Below are 21,291 nucleotides of genomic sequence, written 5' to 3'. Positions count from 1 at the left end.
TATCTACGGTCAATTAGAGCGTTGTTTCACTAATGAAAATTAAAATAAATAAGCTATATTTATTGTAAATAACTTTTCTGTGCTGTTTAACATAAACATATTTCTTTACACTTTCATTCTAATGAATAAATCATAAAAATAGTATCCTACACTTCCTTTATCTTGAACTCAACGCAAAATACCCTTTTCATACCTTTTTTTTGCTTTCCTACCCCCAAAAAGAACAACAATAACAACAACAATGTAGTGTGTAGGCTTACTCCCTGAGTAAGCAATAAATTATAAGTATTTTACAGTAGCGAATGAAAAGCCAGATCGTTAATGGAGGTCATGAAAAGTTACATTCATTTCTCTCCCAATATCTCAGTAATTGTTGCCAGTAACGAGGCCAACTTTTGGTAACTGTTTTACTAATCTATGCTTAGCTCCCTGAAGAATCTTGTTAAATAAGATATTAAGTTAAATAAAATATCAAAACTATCCTACCGGAGGCAATAGCGAATGACACAAAATTTAATGCAAACTTCTTAAATATTTACACCTTCCTTTTCTGCTAACTATGGAATTAAAACTCCAAGATCAATGTACGCAAAAGCCTGTTAAAATTATATATCTTATAAAGCTGTATCCGTTTTCGCGTGAAAGTCTTCGCTATTCTTTTACATCAGCCTCCAGACCTCAAAGGCTAGAACTAAATTTACCAATTTCTACACGAATGCGGCAAGATGCGTTGACCTGGGAGGCAGAACAAATACATTTCCCTAAACTGGAAAAACTAGAGACGTTTATAGCTGACGTCGACAATACACTTGAAAACAAAAAGTTTTCCCTCGACCACAACTTTAATGCATTGGAATTTCTCTGCCCTCGGAGAATGGCGCAGGAGTGGGAAGCGAGATAAATTATGCCTGATACTTTGTGAAGTAAAAGTATTAAATAAAGATGAGAGAAGCAAAGAAACAACCTGAAAAATTGAGTAAAACGTGATAATGTTACACATACATACGCAAACAAATATATATACATATATATATATATATATATATATATATATATATATATATATATATATATATATATATATATATATATATATATATAATAATTATATACTATATCACACGCACAACCAAAATCCCCAACACACACACACACACATATATCTATATGTCTATATATCTATATATCTATCTATCTATCTATCTATCTATATATATATATATATATATATATATATATATATACACACACACACACACATATATTATATATATATATATATATCTATAATATATATATATATATATATATATATATATATATATATATACATATAACAGGGTAAATTGGGTAGTTGTTACTCTTGTTACAGGGTCGCTTGGTTTATGTCAGCCGATAAAACTTATCAAATTTCCACTAAGTTTTCCGATCACGAGAAGTACATTTGCCCTTTCCGTGTATTTCTCTATCTGTCTCTGTAGGATATTGATCGCGTGATATGGAAATGCCCACAAAGAAGGAGAGAGATGAAAATGAAAAGGAAAACAAACGGAGAAAACTTCAAACGAATGTTTGACGGAATCAGTGAGAGGAAAGCCAAGTAGGGAGGACCACGCAACAACCGAGTGATATTTTCTCCTGGAATATGTAAGCGAAAGCGAGGTCCTTCCTTTTACATTTCGTATTCTGGGCCTCTCTCAAGAATTCTTGACTCTCGTCCTTTGGGACACAAATAATGAATGTAATTAATTGAGTGGGGATTGGAAACGATTCCCCTGAAAAGGGCTTATTTAATCTTCTGTTTTGTAAACGAATGGTTCTTTGACTCCAGTATTTCTGAGAGAGAGAGAGAGAGAGAGAGAGAGAGAGAGAGAGAGAGAGAGAGAGGCTGGTGGGGAGGGCGATATTTCTGGGAAGCTTTTCGTCGACTTTCATGTGCAGTAAGTCAGTTAACCTACATTACTTGCCTTATTGCCTTAGCATTTGGTATCATCATGGCTAAATCAAGCAAATACAGTTACATTCCTCGTTTAACGAGTAATGAATTGGAAACTTTTAGTAAAATAAAAATAAAAGCAGGCCTCAATTGTTTGAAATGTGCTTTATTCGTTATTTTCACACCCCTGAAGTTATCTCATTAGAGAGGACTAAAGGACAGACGTGCTAATACAACTTCAAAAGTAGCAAAAAGAAAACAAATAAAAGACAAAATTATAATTAAAGTGTCAAATTAATAAACAAATAGATCAAATTCACCATCAGATTTAAAGCAAGAATAACATATGGACAAGAGTAGCTATGTAACACACCGCTTGGAAATAAGTTTAGACAAACCAAAGCGAGTGACCTGCACATTTGTAATAACATTCTTAGCGATGAGGAAACTCTGAACCCTGTGAAGGTTGTGCATCAGCTTCATGTTTAAGACCCCTATTGCCGCCTTGTTGGTTGTTTCGTAAATTCACTCTGTAAATGAGAAATCAATTTTCATTAATTTTCTATGAGGATATTCAAATGTATAAGCTGCTGTTCTTTTTTTTTCAACCGCTTACTTGCTGTTAAAGAATTTCAAAAAAAAAAAGAGGAAACATCGTAAATGAATGTCATTATAGCTCCAAGAACTTCTTTTCCTCTTTTTAATTAATGTGGACTGGGAGCGGAATCGCAAAATGCCTCATGAACTTCCCTTTTGAAATGAAATTTTTCCTCCTTTCTTCATAGATCTGTAGGCCTAGGGTTTTTGATTAGTAATATATTGTCCATGTGTTCTCTGTGACCTATGGAATGTGAAGAACAGAGTAGAGGCGACGACCGTGAGTAGCTGAACAATGAGTTTCTATGGATGCCGTGAGATAAAAATGCTTAGTTAGACAAGTCAATGCACGACAGTTTATGAACTCTTCTCAAAGTGCCTTTGTGAAACTGGTTGCGGCCAGAATTGTGAGGCGTTAACGAACTGTGTGTTCGTATGTGCGTGTGCGCCTCTTTCTGTTAATAATGTTGAATACCCGAGTCTATGGGGGATTTTGATAGAGGCGTCTTTGAGAGAAAGGCAAGATGCTGTGGCGCTCGCCGGGAGTTTTTTATTAAGTGTGCTTAAGTGTCCGGTTGCTTGGGTGAGTGTTAAGATTACTTTAGCCAAAGAGCGGCTTGTTGTCTGTTTGACATTTTTAAGAATATCCAATATTTAACCTATGATTGTTAATCTTGTGTGTACTTACCGGGATGTGTTCTGTGTCTTTGAAACAGACGGTTCTGGCAGAACTGGCAATGGAGGGGGACAAAGAGTTCCCAGATGGGTGTAGACTTTTTGGTGACTAATGATGACTGCCATTACTATTAGACATTTTACTGTTCGGGGTTTTTTGAGTTAGTCTGTAAGACTTGATTACTTGATTGATTAATTATTTATTCATTGTTAATAAATGTTAATGTTATGATGCGACTCTCTCATTTTCATTACCTGTTAGAATGGAGAAAGAGGTGTCGGTGCTAGAGGGTGGAGAGAATTGCTTAGTAGAGAGAGAGAGAGAGAGAGGGTGTGTGTAATACTGGTGTTGGTTTGTTTGCATTTCCGTTCGTTGCTAGACGCTTACCTAATGTAATGCGGGAATCTCCCCATTACAGGATTGGTGGCTAGCGGTGAAAAAAAGTGGTATAAAAGAGTTTTTTTATGCCTAGGAACACCAGTGTAGAGATGGGTGACCAGTTAAAAAATAAAGGGGTTTATGGGGCATTGCTTAGCGATAGTTTTCAAACGACAAAGCCTTTGTGGGATTGTGGAAAATTTTAAATTGTTAGATCTCGGTTGCTAAGTGAAAAGGGGTAGAGAAATATCCATCCGTGGGATGTGGATGAGGAAAGAAATTTTCTTTTAATTAGAGTCATCAAATTTGCCCGTACCGAGATTCTTCAGGCCGTGAGTCGTGAGAGTAACTCAGTCTGGTTTGTGAGTGAGAGTTGCCAGGTGCCATCTCGCCGATCGCGTTTGCATTGTGCCGACGAGATTTACGTATTCTACGCGAATTCCGAGTTCTTTTGTTCCCATTATGGAGTGGTGAGTGTTAATATATGTTTATCAAAGGGGAGGGTTTTTGTTTAAAAATATTTCAGTGTAATGGGATTGGTTCAAGAGGTCCAAAATTTTTTTTGTCTTTGCCCATAGTAACAGAAGTGAAGCGTTTTCTTTTTTATTCATGCGCCGTGTATAATAGACGTGTTCGTCTTTGTTTAAAATATGAGGGTGTATAAAGACGTTTTTTTTTTCCATGCATGTAAACTGTGCTTAGATAAGCATATTTGGCTTGGAGACAAGAGCGGCCACAATTTTAAGGGCTCAGCACATTGTAAGGGGAGTATGGCCTGCCTCGAGGGAGGGGCATTGCGAGGTACTGGCATGCCTCGGGTGATAGTTGCATGAGGGTACTACTGGCCTCCCCTAAGAGGGGATTGCGAGATGGGCACTAGTGTATATAACCCTCAAGGGGGTCCTCAAACACTGTTTAAGGGGAGGATGGGTACTACTAGCGTATGCTTCGGGGGATGGTTCTGTCGCTTGACTGAGGGGTTGTTGTTCTAAATGGGGGTGGCCAGATAGGGGGGGGAGAAAGAGAAAAGAAGAAGAAAGAAACTTTTTTTCTCTCATTGGGGGTTCGTCTTTTCGGTTAGGGGTGCAAGACTCCTTTTTTTCCTCTTTTGCTGTCGGGGCCGGGTTGGGGGGGGATGGTTTGGGGTTTGCCCACTTGAAAATGAATACTGAGATATCAGCTGATTGATTAGTGATGAAGTAAAATGCCCGTAGTCTTTTTTTTTTTAGAAAAGAGATATTTTTTTTGTTCTCCCTTGGATGAATAAGAGAAAAGGAAATAAAAGAGAATTGAAATGCATTGCATGGGTGTATATTTTCTTTGTGCCTTTAAAGACACAAATATAATGGGGAGACACAGATATTATTATTTTTTTTATTGTGTTGGAGGGATTACTTTGAAATGCCGATGATTGGTGTTGTATCTGTGTGTGTGGCAATGGTGTGATTCTGGAGAAATTGTGTGTCATAAGGTTCAGCATTACTGTTGTATGCTATTTGAATTTCACCCTTACTTGAGATCTTTGCAAGAGAATTATTGCTATGGAGAGTTATTATTATTATGATAATCATTATACTTGAGATGTGTCACGGGAGGGTTGCTTAAGTATAATTATCATTACGGGAGACTTGTTTTACGAGAGATTTTGAGATATTTCGTGGGAGATTATTTGATAATTATTACGATGAATAATGGGAGAAGTCTTGTGTTAATTATTTGTTTGAGTTTTTGTAACTTTGGAGAATATTTCAGGTGATTCATGGGGGAGACTTTTGCTGAATCTTGATGAATTCTGGACTGAATCTTGGTGAAATGTGTTGAGTCTTGCTGAACTTTTGCTGAATTTTGTGCTGAATTTTTTTTGGAGAATGGACAAGCATTAACATGGTGATATTTTTTTTTATACTGATACCAGTGATTTGATGATAGCAAATTTGGTGATTTTGCTGATGATGATATTTCTGATACTGAGTTTTTATATGTATACTAATACGTGGGAGCTGTAATGCTATCAAGGGTGGTAAAATCTTTTTGAATTTGGGTGGAACTAACAACACATTATTTAGTTTTTTTTTTCCTTTTTTTATGAGTTCAGCAGATAATTGCTTTGACATCTAGTGAGTTACGGGAGATAGTTAACAGTGCCGTTGATTTTTCTTTTCTCCTGTGGAAATTAGCCATCGCTGACACAAGTCTTTACCAAGGGTGAGTTTGAATTTGTTTTTTCTCTCCAGTTGGCGTGAATATTTTTTGATATCTCAGTTCGTGACTTAGAGTGCCATTGTTCGGGAACGTGTTCGTGTTTTAGCTATTTGATGCTACAGAGAAATTTACGGAGAATTTTTGCATGTTTTGAATGCATACGTAATGGCACTACATTTTTTTTCTCTGGATATTTTTTGTGTTTCCAGAAATTGTGAGTTTTTCTTGCACAATACATTTGTTTTATTTGTGACAACTTGTGAGAGATAGGAAACTTGGGTAAGTTTTCTAATGACTTAATGTCGCAGTGCATATGGAGAAGTCTTAGCTAAGACCCTTTGAATGTGGAGTTCTGTTATAATGAGTTGTGGCATATTGGTGATTTTTTCTAGAATTTTCTAGACAGTTTTATTTGCCGAGTTTTTGCCCTTTTTTAGCAACTATGCTAAATGGAGAGTTTTTATAGTTTTTACTATAACATTGAGTTATTCTCTGGAGAATTGAGATATATTTATTTGGAGTATAATTGGAGGTATATATTTTATTTTGGAGTTATAATTGAGATGTAATATATTGGGGATATATTTTTGGCCATTTTTGATATTTGCCAATGTGATGAGAGCTATGTTTAGTTCAATTATTTTGCAGCCATCTTTGTTGCAAATGGAGACACATATTTGGAGATTATGGGGCAATATTTGTGAGTGTGAGTTAGTTGCCTTGAGTGCACATTTTTTTGGAGATATATTTTTGGAGCCTTGTTTTGTACCACATGGAGTATTGGGGAAATAGGGGTAAATATTTATTTTGTATTTGCCGAAATAGAGGTGATTATTCTCTATTCCTGGAGTGGTCTTTTTTATTAACATGTGGCTATTGGAGAAATAAGAGAGAAATATAAGGGGAGTGGTTATTAACCAAATGGAGGAAATATTTTTTATAACCGGAGTGGTGTTATTATTAATATGGTGAAATATATGGATTTGGAATTAATCTTGGGCGGGTGACCTCTTTTTTGTGGTTATGGAGTTTTTTTTTCGAGCCAAGAGAAGATTTCTGTGGTTCTTTCTCTTTGGCTTTGTGACTATTTAGAGGCAGTGGCATTACTGCATTACGAGTCCTATGGAGATGTGTGCATTTTTTATGTTCACAAGTGTGTTATTTTTGGAGGCACATAATTGGGCTGTGTCATGTGAGAGAATAAGTCTTTGAGACAAATTTTTGAACACATTAGTCATATCCTGGAGTTAATTTTGTGAAATGTGTCGGTTAGACCTTTTTTCTTATAGAATCATGAGTTTTCCAAACTTGTGTGTCTGACTAGACAATTTTTTTGCTGCTGTTTGAGCATACGTCCGCAGGTGAATTTTTGCTGCTGACAAGCGCTGCGTTGAGTCCGCTGTGTGCTGACTTTTTTCCTCTGATGATGATAGCTCAGAGCTTTTGCATATCTGGAAATGTTTGACAATAGCAATTTTCACGAAAGCGCATGTGTGAGAGTTTGCTTTCTGGTAAATTCCATAACTTTACAGTGAGCATTTCTTGGGGAAAACGCAGGAGTTATGCATATTATACATGTATTATGTATTTTGTGGGGATTTTGGGAAAGAAACTTATTTGTGATTATCCTTTTTTTTTATTATTTTTCTTCCTTTTCCTGTGAGAGATGTAATTGGGGGATTGAGTTTTAGATAGCATTTCTTTTTTACGGGTGATGTGATTTTTCGGGAGTTGTTATTTACGTAAATGGGAGTTTGACATTAAGTCTCATTGTACTTAATTGTATGAGCAGTAAAGGGGTTTTTGCTGTTAACATTGCAGATTTTTACTGATTTTGTGGTTGTTCAGATATCAGAGGTTGAGATGAACATTTTTTGGGTTGGGTGGGTGTGTTATGTGATTCTTTTTTTTCTTCGGCTCATACGATTTTTTCTTTTTTTTTGTGAGCACATTCGAGTTTGAAATGTGAGTGCAGAATTCCGTGGAGTTGCTGTGATTTTTGAGTTGTGTGTGCTGATGTGTGAGTTTGGAGAATGAGTTGGAGACTTGATGTTCTTTTTCTTTGAGAGTTGTGATAATGACTTATGATTTAGTAGTCATATTAAAGGGAGTTAATTGGGAGACGTTTTCAGTTAGTATTTCTGACTTTTGAGATCATTGTTTGATAGAAGTAGTATGTCTGGGTTAATTTCTTAGATTGACCAGTGACTTGACTGACATACTAACACACCAAAAGTCATTTCCCGACGCCAGCAAGACGCCCACCAGCCGTGCAGAGAGGTTGCTGCCGTATTGACCGTGGTGATCAAGAGAGTTCTACAGCGTGTCTTTGGGGATCTGCAGAAGCCGTGAGAAGTCTTCTACAATGAGGGAGGCGTTCCGTCTTCCTACAGTCTGCTACAGGAGCAGCTAGTTGCAGACAAGCAAAGACGGATATTCAAGAATCTGAAATGCAGAAAACATGAGAGAAAATGTGTCTAGTGTTATTTGGAGAGATAAAGCGTAATATACTTTATTTCATAATGCAGAGACGTGCATGTTATTACTTATATTCTATTTTGAGCCGGCCAATGTGTTTTAGATTATATGAGCTATTTTGCTAGGCGGGGGCTAGCGTGGTAGTGGCCGAGCCATTTAGGCCTATGGTTTTTGATTAATAATATATTGTCCATTTGTGTTCTCTGTGACCTATGGAATGTGAAGAACAGAGTAGAGGCGACGACCCGAGAGTAGCTGAACAATGAGTTTCTATGGATGCCGTGAGATAAAAATGCTAGTTAGACAAGTCAATGCATGACAGTTTATGAACTCTTCTCAAGTGCCCTTGTGAAACTCGTTGCGGCCAGAATTGTGAGGCGTTAACGAACTGTGTGTTCGTATGTGCGTGTGCGCCTTTTTCCCTTTCTGTTAATAATGTTGAATACCCGAGTCAATGAGGGATTTTGATAGAGGCGTCTTTGAGAGAAAGGCAAGATGCCGTGGCGCTCGCCAGGGTAGTTTTTTATTAAGTGTGCTTAAGTGTCCAGTTGCTTGGGTGAGTGTTAAGATTACTTTAGCCAAAGAGCGGCTTGTTGTCTGTTTGACATTTTTAAGAATATCCAATATTTAACAACCTATGATTGTTAAATTCTTGTGTGTGTACTTACCGGGATGTGTTCTGTGTCTTTGAAAACAGACGGTTTCTGGCAGAACTGGCAATGGAGGGGGACAAAGAGTTCCCAGATGGTGTAGACTTTTTGGTGACTAATGATGACTGCCATTACTATTAGACATTTTACTGTTCGGGTTTTTTGAGTAGTCTGTAAGACTTGATTACTTGATTGATTAATTATTTATCATTGTTAATAAATTTTAATGTTATGATGCGACTCTCTCATTTTCATTATCTGTTAGAATGGAGAGAAAGAGGTGTCGGTGCTAGAGAGAGAGAGATTGCTTAGAGAGAGAGAGAGAGAGAGAGAGAGAGAGAGAGAGAGAGAGAGGGTGTGTGTAATACTGTGTGTTGGTTTGCCTTCCGTTCGTGCTAGACGCTTACCTAATGTAATGTAAGGGAATCTCCCCATTACAGTACTGTTGCTCTGGTATTATTGCAAGGATCGAGTCTCGTTCACATAAATTTTATTTTATACAGAAGGCGGCTTGTGTTTTGTTTTTTTGTTTTTACATAATGTGTCAAGGAAGCTGCACTGCTCTAATCATATTTGTAATCTCCTACGTTGGTATGAAAGATGCATCCTGCTTATTAATACACAGAAAAAGATTTGTTCGAATCGAGGTCATTTCAAAGTCATTTTTATTCTATTCAGGTCCCTGGTGCTATCGTAACTTGAAAAGCTTTAGTGCAAGCTTTTCCTGAATGAGCACAACAGTTTCATTGCGCTATGATATGCCTTGAGGTAAAGCGAAGCAAATGCCTCTGATGTTTCCTTCAAAGGCAGCGGGGAAACCCATTTTGCGCTGGAATCGAAAGCCTTTGAACACCCAACAAAAGAAAGGAAAAAAAAATATCTCTCAGGTGGGAACTGCGGATATAAGAGCAGCAAACAACAAGGTCACTCACTTTATTTGACTTGTTGATTCATCTTCATTCGCGTTCTAACCATTTTCGGAAGGGGAAACTATCAAGGACTCACTTCCCCTCTCAAATTTCAATGTAAAGCTAGGGAATATGCTACTAATGACCCTTTTACTAAGAAGCTCTCATTCTTTTAGAGCCCTTTTGGTAAAAGTTTCAGCAAAGAATGCATTTCCTAATTTATCATTAAAATTTAAAGGGCATGCAAGTTCCGGATAGCTCTTCTTCTGTTTTACGTTCTTACTATATATTGGAATAAGACCACATCCGTTATGCTCATGAGTTTACACATTCTTATGGTTATGTGTCTATTTCACTTGTGTTACTTTCATTTAGTTGCAATTCCCAAAAGTTGAGGTTAACGGCATCACACGACTTAACAACAATCAATGTGTGGACAGTAATCAATTTTTTTTTCGGATACATGAAACGTATTTGCAACTTTATTTTACGTAATACTAGGGGATAGCACCGAAATATTCGATATATTGAATTTATAGCAAAACCAATTACAAGTGCTCATCCCCGTTCTTATCATTTATCTTAAAAGACTCGAAAGTCTCTCTCTCTCTCTTCTCTCCTCTCTCTCTCTCTCTCTCTCTCTCTCTCTCTCTGATAGTCTACTAGGATCTCGACAATTTTGATAATACATCAGTATGAAACTACCGAGAGATCGGTCTTAATGGATCTATCCTGGTGCTTTTGGGGAATAGCAGATATCCTTTCTTTGGCCAGACCAAACTAAGTCAAAGAAAAACTATAATGAATGACGTCAGATTTTGGAAATACGTTTGATTTTAAAAAAATTGATAAAACAAAGGAAATAGATTTTAAATTGCACGCATACACAAACACACCCTTACACATACTCATGGATGCGTGTGGCATTTATACTAAAAGTTTCCGATTTATCAAAAAGGTGATGTAAAACAGAAACCTCAGTTTAATATAATAAAGACGTGAGGCTAGCAAGCTTAATAGAGAGTCTTGCTGAAAATCTGGGAATCTGTACCTTTCTGACGCATTCCAAACTACTGGGCAAACCTAACGTCGCTTAACTTAGCTGACTGGTAGAATCGCAGTTTGATATACTGTGTGTCATTGCCATCAGCTTAAATCACTAGAAAACTGTAATCTGTACCTTTCTGACGCATTCCAAACTATTGTTTTAAACTACCGGGCAAACCTAACGTCGCTTAACTTAGCTGACTGGCAGAATCACAGTGCGACAGATGTGTCATTGCATCAACTTAATCAGTGATAAGCTCGAGGCTGCCCCAAGCTTTTGTGGTGTCGCTTAAACTGTACTCCAGTGAAATTACACCCATACATGGTAACAAAAATGCTCTTGCGGAGGAAATTTTAAATGATTCGAGAGAATGAACCAACGTTGGCCATCCGAATTCTAATAATATAAATATCCGTTTTCTAATAGTATAAATTATCCGTAGTATAGTAAAGCCTATTGTACAGAATTAACGGAAAAAGTGGAAGAGTTTAGCGAACGTTATTATCTCGAAACTAATTTCTAAAGCAATATCTGTAAAACATGAAGAGGTGGCTCTCTAACGGAAGGATTACAGATCATTCTGGTTTGGATCAAGACGTTGGAAATTTGTTAAATTTGAGAGCTTTCGTTCCACTCTACCAAAAAATTGTTCAAATAGTTTCTAGTAGATACGAGACAATACTCAATACAATGATGAATACAAATAATATAAAAACCGAAGCGTTTGCCTCTGTGGAAAGTATGTCTCACTCAGCTTCCTAGAGGCAGACTTATTCTAGGTTCATACAGAGATCTTTCCTCGGCGGACATTTTTCATTCCTAGGCGAATAGAATTATGCTTATATATGAGAAAGTTTAATTCCCAAATTCCCTAGGAAAGTATTTGTTAAGACAAAAGTGAATTGACACAAACTTATAAGAAGATAATTGGTTTTGAAAGCATTAAGACTGACCAGTTTTCATCAGTACCATTCGAATTAACGAAGTAAGATCACACAGGAACGTCACTAGAGTGACTTACAAAAATTCCTGGACCACTTACAAAACACTGACAACTTTTTCCACTGTCACTCTCATCCAGTCCAAACATTCCTTGAATCAGCATATTTTTACCGCTTTACCCATGACCACAATTTCCTGACATTACAAAAGCTACAATTACCCAGTACATATTTATCCCCCAGTAGTATTTTCTTTTAATAAAAGTGATTCAACTGTTGTTTAAGAAATTCATTCCCCCCCCCCCTCCCCCATCACTTGCCATTCTTAAAAATAAACTACTAAATAAACTTATTCTACGCCCATTCTCTAGCTGCATAGCTTTAATGGTAGGTAGCTTGATCGATTACGATTTGAACAGAAAAATCGGTAGAAAGAGACTGCAATCGCTGTGCAAATTTTCTTTTGCAAGGATTTCATTCTATTGTATTTACCTTCCAATATCAATTCACCAGGACAGAATCTCTCTCGGGGCAAACGAGGGCGAAAAGTATATGAGCAAAGATGGGAGAGCAGGCCCAAATGACACTAGAAAAAATGGAAATGGAGAGCCAACTGGGAAACGAGAGAGAGAGAGAGAGAGAGAGAGAGAGAGAGAGAGAGAGAGAGAGAGAACTTGAATTCCATTTATACTATCTTACATGAAAAAACAACTGGAAAACGAGTAGAGAGAGAGAGAGAGAGAGAAAAAAAAAACAAAAACCTTTGAATTCCATTTGTATCCTTTTCCATGAAAACCAATTGGAAAAGAAGTAACAGAGAGAGAGAGGAGAGAGCGAGAGAGAGAGAGAGAGAGAGAGAGAGAGAGAGAGAGAGAGAGAGAGAGAGAGAGATTACTTGGAATTCCGTTTATACTTTGTTACATGATACTAGAAAACGAAAAAAACTTACAGAATTGAGACGCGACACGGTGAACTATTCCTGCATAGCAGATTAATTAACCAGAAATGACGCGATGAAAAGGAAAACTTCATCGTCCTTGACGCAAAATGACTGGAAACAGTCGGGTCACCTCCTGAAGTTCAATTTGAGCTGAAGGAAAGTAACGAATGAGAGAAATTATGATCTCTTAAAAAAGGGGGGATGGGGAGAAACTTTTAAGAAAAAATAAAACCATCTTGTACCATAGATCGCTTTGATTCGGTCATTGAGCATGTAAATGTTTTAATCCTCCGATTCCCTTGATAATCCTAGACATGGTCATTGGCTGTTATTAAGCTTACTACCACATAGTACATAAGGTTATTAAAAGTGTAAGCAGTCTGATGATCTGGCTAGGGAAACTTTTCTGTAAAACAATTTGACTTTTAAAAAACCATAAATTTAATTCACTGCTTTGCGGAGAAGCTAATAACTATGAAAGTTGATGGTAGATAGGCTGAAGATAAGATAGCTTCATGGCTTCTTCTTTTCTTTAGGTATATTGCGTGAAGATTAGCTGCAAAAATGCGATAAGTTCCAAATACTACATAGAGCTCGCTAACCAATTCTTCTTGCGCTTTGAAATCATCGAAAATAGTAGTGAATAAACGCAGAGCATTAATCGAAAAAGTAACGTTATTCCTGACTATAAGATTGAGCATTATAATAATAAGCAACAATTATGCCCGGAAATGCGATAGGGTTATTTACCAAAATCATTTAAATAAGATTACGTACCCACCTGACAACATACCCAGTGTTAATATCGGTCACTACCATCTTCACCATCAATACAAATCATAGATACTTTTACACATTAAAAATATGCGCTTATTAACTGGAAATTTTGAATAATACTGCAAAAATTTCCTATTCCAAGCATTCCCCGTTACCGTATCCGACCCCAACTGCAGATATAAACCCCAATTTGGATGAAGACCCGAAACATCTTGACCCCACAAACCCTTCTTCACCTCCACATCTTCCTGTCGAATGACTTAGTAACACTCGGTGCGCAGAGGAGCCAAGAACTTCGATCCTAAATCACAGGTAAGTGTCTCCGAAAAGCCTTCTTGCTGGTAAGTGCGGTGAATATGAAGATTACGACACCACTTCCGCCTTCACGATCACGGCCCTCTGCCAGCCTCCTTCTGGGTCTGTTGGAAGCTTCTCTTTTTTTTCTGTTTAGCCTTACGTCCTCTTCTTTTAAATAACGACAATAACTCCTGACCAACTTAAAGAATTAGCCTCTTCCTGTATGTGGAATTTTAATTTACTGATTTAACGGAAAATCATGAATTACGGGGAAAATAACTGTTTTTTCCTGTCTGGTAAGAGGTTAATTGCATATGAAAATCAGTATGGCATTTCTCTTTACTACAGAAACCAAAGAAACGAGGTTTGAACGGTAGTTGTGCAAAGAACTTATTCTTCAGGTAGGTCATTTAAAGATTACTACTCTACTCCCGAATATTAGCGCTATGCAAATTCTTTGGTTCCCTTTTTAATTCCTTAGTTTTAAATGGTGTCAGTTCCATTGCAAGGACACTATTTTTTTCATATGGTGGCCATATTCTTTATTCATAAGTAACCTTTAGCCTTGAGTTCAGTTACTATGATCTCCAAAGATACACCAAAGAAAATATGACGGCAATTGTCCATCTTTCCTCGAATAATTAAAGCACTTTCGGATGACCTAAAATAGTTCCCGTTTCCTGCCTAAAATCAACCGTATTTTTTTCTAGGGGAAAATGCAGCCGTGCTCTGTCTCGAGTTACAAGACAGGACCTCGAGAGAGAAACATTATTTTTGTACAGTTGACCTTCAATTGCAGACTGAACGAATCATTCCTTTTCTGAATGTTCTCCCTCCGTCTAGCCAAGATATAAATGCTTTTGTAACGAAGGAATCGAAGACTGAAAACCTAAATTTTTCGATTCATTACGACTACTGTGTATTTTAGGAAGTTTGAGCCAGCGCTTTTTGCCAATTTCTTTTAAACCAATCGATTGACTGGTATGGTGCTTTGAAACAGAGTTTCTCACGCCCTCAACTAATTTTTTATAAAAATTTCATGTCCAAACACAGATGTTGAAGGTACTATACTCTTGAATTTGAGGACATAGCCAGTCAAAACTTACTTGTTTTTTGTATGATGTTTTACGCTGCATGGAAGCAGCGGTTATTCAGTAAAGGGACCAACGGCTTTACGTGACTTCCGAACCTAGTCGATAGTGAACCTCTATCACCAGAAATACACATCTCTCACTCCTCAATGGAATGGCTGAGAATCGAACTCGCGACCACCGAGGTGGGACGCCAACACCATACCAACCACGCAACTGAGGCGCTGTCTAGACTTACGAATTCATTTGAATAAACACTCTTGGGGTAGGTACTTATCCCTCCCATCACCCACTCTTCGTCATTCTTAAACGTCACTATTGACCATTTCAAGCCCTGCGATGCATAAGTTTTCTTAAATATCTTTTTAAATAATAACTGTATCTTCCTGAAAATTTGGCACAACATGTTTTACACCTTCCTTCCTCTAATATTGGCAATATAATCAACAAGTACCCAAAATTGTAATAATTAAAGCACTTTTACTTAGAAAATTCAATTCCTCAGTAATAGCTTGTAAAGATACGAACACCTGTCGTTGGCTTAGCCAAAGAGTTAGGAAAGAAGCCCCGCCCACTCCTCTCTTACTCTGTCTGATATTTATGAATGGAATAGTGTACTACCATATGTTTTTTTGTTTTTTTTTGTTACGTTTTAAAATGTACACGAACTACTATTTATTACTGATGACTTTTCATAAAACCATTTGTATGTTTTTATTTATCATGTACCTTTCTTATCTATTTCCATGAGAATGGTGTGGTAGTGGCAACTTTGGAGATTATTATTGGAATAGTAAATATGGAAGGAAAAAAACAGATCATAGTTTATTTAAAAGTAAGATCACTATATACATTATTTTATTATATATCCAATAGAGTATGTACATTATATACAGAAATTTTACAGATTTTGAAGAAAAAAATTTGCAGTAACCATGAAAACAGCATAGACAAACAAAATAAAAAACTGGTGGATAAATATATCAAAACTTATTCATTACAGGACTATAATATACACACCTATAAGGATATTTCAGCTCACTCCCCATCACTGTCTAAAAACAGATCGTCCTCGTCATCGCTGGCGACGTTGACAACGATGCACTCCCGGACGTTGCCAGTAAGCCAGTATTCGTTCTCGAAAGCTTGACTTCGTTGGACAGCTCCTTCTCACACCTGTTTAGTGACAGCAAGCCTTGCTTCCTCCAATCTGGCCTTTAGGTTTCCCTGGTGAAATGCCGTAACGATGAACGTTCATATAGCTTCATATGCGCCCATACCTGCTCGATGGCATTGAGTTCAGGATGGGCGGGTGGAAGCCGGACGACAATATAAGCACACCTGAACAGCTTGTAACTACTGCCCCTCTAATTTTCAGCGGGTATATTTTCCAGCATATATATGCTCTAAATAAACCAAGAGGTCATAATAATCTCCCAAAATTATGAAACAAATAAACTTTATTGCATAAACTAATTTGGATACATAAAACAATAATCCATAAAGTAATTTAAAAATGTAAAACACTATACGTCATAATCGTAGTACGGTACACTTTCATTCATATTTTGTTAACAGGGAGAGAAAGAAGTGTCCGAAAGTCTCAGTCAAATGCAAAGAAAATTATTAATAACTTTAGATACTTAGTTATATTGCCATACATTAGAGGGAGGTCTTAAACATGTTTGGCCAAAATTTCAAGAAGATATAGTTGATATTTAAGAAAACCTATGCACCGCAGGCCTTGAAATGGTCCTCGTGTGCCTTTTCATTCACCCCCCCCCCCCCCCTCTCTCTCTCTCTCTCTCTCTCCTCTCTCTCTCTCTCTCTCTCGCACAATATTTATGTAATGGAATGTTTTCAGGCACGTATTAGCATTGCAATTTTTCAACTGAGCAATGTAGGATGAAATGAGATAACGGCCTACTACAACTACATGGTTATACAGAATTTAGGAGTTTCCGAAAACTTTGTGGTTGATGAATGAAAGGTCTGGTTAAAACCTATTATCCATTTTACAATGATGGATTGATAGAGAGAGAGAGAGAGAGAGAGAGAGAGAGTGAGAGAGAGAGAGATGGTGGTGAGGAGCGTGGGTGATAAGGGGAAACATTGATGAATTGACAAACATCTGTGCTATTGCGTAAATTGTCTCAAAAGGTGGATACTACCTGTTTCTGTTTATTTGTAAAAAACCAGATTATTTTTTATTGATATATGTAGAACGATGAATTTAGAATAAACATGAACTAACTTTTCAGCACAAAATGATGCAAACGAAATAAGATACTGTCACATTCATGAAGAAAGTAACATACGATACTGGGTGTAATGACGTCGAGGAAGAGTAGTTAGGCAGAAGTAGGTTAAAGTCGAAGAGGAAAGTTAGGGTTAGTGAGGAAAGTACAACGTATAAATAGATACTCAGAGCAAATTCAGTACTAGTATTTAAGCTCGTATGTCCGAAAGCGTTTATCAGTTTGCCGGTTACCCCCATCATATGCAAGACTAATAAAATGCTTGATAAAGCAGAGTTTGGAAATTGAATTTATTACCAAAAATTAAGGAAGGGTGTGAAACACATTGTTGTAACGTAAGATACCGAGCCTTCAGTTAATTCGAAAGATATTGGAAAAAAACGATGACTCAAACTTCCTGAAATACATAGTAAATCTCTGTCTCTCATTTTACTTCAGCAAGCACAATGTCATAGCTCTCTCTCTCTCTCTCTCTCTCTCTCTCTCTAGGAATTATTCTCTACGCTATTTCTACGCCAAGAATTCCATAATAATGGCTTTATTAATCTTTACCAAGTTTTCCGGAACACATTTGTAGAATCCTGCAAAATCTCCTTTTCCATCCGCTCTGTCGAACCACGCCTTAGTTAATACTTAATTTTAGCTCAGCGTATCTGCTTGTTTCCATTTGGCTGTGATGGAAAAGCCGAGATTTTCTTTTTTTTTTAAATCGGCTCCATGTTGCTATTTTCATTGCTTCCGGTTAGATGTTAGTCATCAACGGGCACGATATCGCCATAAAAAGTTTTCCACAAATGTTGAATGTTATTAATGCCGAGTAGCTCGGCGTCGCAAGTCTGTGTATTGGTAGGTGATTTGCCTTGTCAGTTTTTACGATTAGGTAAGCTAGATCTATGAACCATTATTCTTGTTCTGTAAGAAAGAACAAATTGATGTTGTATCCTAAATCTCCAGCAACATTATTTTATTCTAATTTTTCAGTTTACTTTTTCATACTTGTTTATAAGCTGAGTACATGTACGAGACGTAATATTTAATGACTATTATTTTTAATGATATATAAATTAGTCTTCAACCTTGAACATTTCGGAGAACAAAATGTTTATAAAGGATGTGAAAGATATTGTCGAAACATTTATCAACAAAATTAAAGCAGCAAAGTTGCCAGCAATGTTTTTGTAGCAGTTCGGCAATTGGCCCCACCTTGTCAGCTTGACTATAACTACTGTCGTTAAACTATTCCGCCAAACGTTCTGAACCAAAACATGAGTGGAAAAACAAATAATATAATTTAACAAGAAACCAACAAGTAAAACCACCAAAATACAGGTTATGTAAACATGATACTAATCATCATGGGCACGGAAGAAGTCTTGTTTGTTTACAGCCCCCGTTTGAAAGGCTCCTCGCTGTTTCTGGTTTATAGGCCGCATTTTGAGGTCTTTCTCATGATTTTGGATTCCATCTTGTGAGTAAAAGGGCAGTGAACTATAACCAAAGACAATACACGAAAGATGGGAAAGGAAACTGACTATTAATAACCAGTTAAAAAAAAAAATCATACCAACCCGTCAGGAATGCGCGCCATTCTATTGGATCATGCCCCCTCAACTAAAACTCGCTTGTGGGGAGTAGCGCGGCTTTTTTAAATGTTAAAATTTATTCTTATGCTGAAATAAACTTCTCTTTATAAATTATTAAATACTAAATCGATTAATATTGCTTGTTAACATGATTATAGGGCTCTATCATAGCTTATGACTTATATATTAGCATTTCTGAATCATTAAATAAAATCCTTAAGTTAATGTAACATTAATTGTTAAGTATCTTTCTTCTTTTTAAATCTAAAATTGAGGGGAGGGGCATTTGTAACATTAATTGCTAAGTATCTTTATCTAAAATTGAGAGGGCAGTTAGAATGAAAAAACTTATTCTCATATTATCTTATTATTTCACCCAATATAGTATACAGTAATTATTTCCTTTTTTTGGGTTTTGGGCTTGCTTATGATTGTATACTGTACATACCTGAGCGACTGTATACAAATGTTTTTGCAAAGAAAACATAACAAATAAAAGTAAAGAAATGGCACATGCTTCATTTGCATGCAATAGTCATACAAGTCATGCAAACAAAACATGCATATATCAGAATTTGTTTTTAATAGCAAACAAAGCTTGGGATAATCAAAACCAATAATATGAAATCAAAATGAAAAGCAGACTTAACTTGCATGCTGATTAGGCAAAAGTTAAGCAATATTTGTTAATAAAACTAAGAAAAGTACAACAAACAAAGTAGTAAAAGTAAGGTACCCTTTTATAACAAATGCAATGCTGTATTTTACAGAATACTGTATAAACAAAAATCTAGGTTTAACTAATTTTCATAAAAAGCAAATAAAATTGAAATCACAAATCAAATAGGAAACAAACCTATTTATAACAATTTATTAAATCTCATAGCCCAATTGTGAGAGTTCTCAAAAAATTCATATTCAATTGGCACCCTTTTATGAAGGTAAAGTAACCAACACTTCTGCCTGGTATTTTCTAGTAAAATGCCATTTCTGCAAGAAGCATGCTCATTCCTAAAACAATTTTAAACAATTATTCTAATTGACTTGAACCATGTTTCTTTTGCATCATGTACAGTACAAGCAAATATCATAGGTTTTCACAACTTGTTTTGCCAATTTATTACTACTGTATTACTGCGTACATTTGCTGCCAAATGGTAAATTTACTTTGGAATACAATTACAAGATTCATTTTAAAAAAATTGCACAATTATGAGCATATAATGCAGAAACATAGATGAAACGGTAAGAATGGAGAGCAGATATGCTGGTTTGCATGTATTTTTTTTTTTTATTTTGAATGCTTTTATCCATACATATAGGAAAATTCAATCATAGATTAAAAGGTTTAGTGAACTTGAAAATTAATGTAAAACAGTCTAAACTTAAACTAACCTACTTATGCTCTCCCATATGAATGCTCCCACAAGATCTATCCTTCCTGATGAAACAACTTTGGTTTGCTAAATAGTTGCTTATTAATGAAAAATTAAGGTAAACATTTATAACTACAACCCAAGGGTAAGCTGCTGAGAATATAACATAACTACAGTATATATACAGTATATCAAAGTTGCTGTGAGTAGCCTATTTGGAAAAAGCATGGAGACCCAATATTCACGAATTGTATGACAGTGATAGGAATTGGTATGTTTATTTCATATTTCTAGAGATTTTCAAGATATGCAAATATAACTTTAAGGTATTTATTTGAAATGCAATTGACGCCTCTAAATGACAAGAAAATATAGTTTTTCTAGTTGATTTTGATATGTTTTGCAAGATAGAAAATTACTGTTGACATGGTTAGGTAACTGTTGGCATGGTTATGGTACTGCTGATATGGTTAGGTTAACTGTTGACATGATTAGGCTACTGATGTACACTACCAGGAAGGTTAGGTTGGTTGTTGGGGTTTCAAATGGCAAATATTTTTTCTAGTCGAAAATCACATATAGATATATTTTCTTTCCGCTTAGAGGCGTCCACCGTATTGTAAATATTTTCCAATATTTCGGATTAACACTGCACCGACATTCAATTTTGCTTTGGTCTATTTCATTTCTTCATTTTCTCTAAAAGTCATCATGTACTTTGTAACAGATGTAATGATTTTATTACCTTTCTTTATTCTGAGGAAAAGCATGAAAAATCAGATGGGGAAAATCATTTTTCGACCTATTGCAAACCACACATGGGTGATGATGGCTACGCCCACTCATGATTGAAATTGAATGACCCCGCTTTGTGAAAAAGTAAACAAACAGACGATGTAGGCAGGTGCAATGCTACCGCCATCTTCTTTTCATGCCAGGTACTAAATTGTATGCGGCCGATGCGGCTGTGGCTTGAGCTTCCCATCTTTCGTGTATTGTCTTTGACTATAACCTCTAGGCGTTCTCAGGCTCGGGGCTTCGGATCGCCTCAGGCGATAAGACTTCATCATAGAAAACGGAACGTTCTCTTCCTGATGGTGATGGCAAACTACACCCCTATACCTATGAAACTTAAACCAAAGACTTCAGTCGGTT

The sequence above is a fragment of the Macrobrachium nipponense genome, chromosome 17 (genome assembly GCF_015104395.2).
Source record: "Macrobrachium nipponense isolate FS-2020 chromosome 17, ASM1510439v2, whole genome shotgun sequence".
NCBI classification, from domain to species: domain Eukaryota; kingdom Metazoa; phylum Arthropoda; class Malacostraca; order Decapoda; family Palaemonidae; genus Macrobrachium; species Macrobrachium nipponense.
This window is presented reverse-complemented; position numbering follows the sequence as displayed.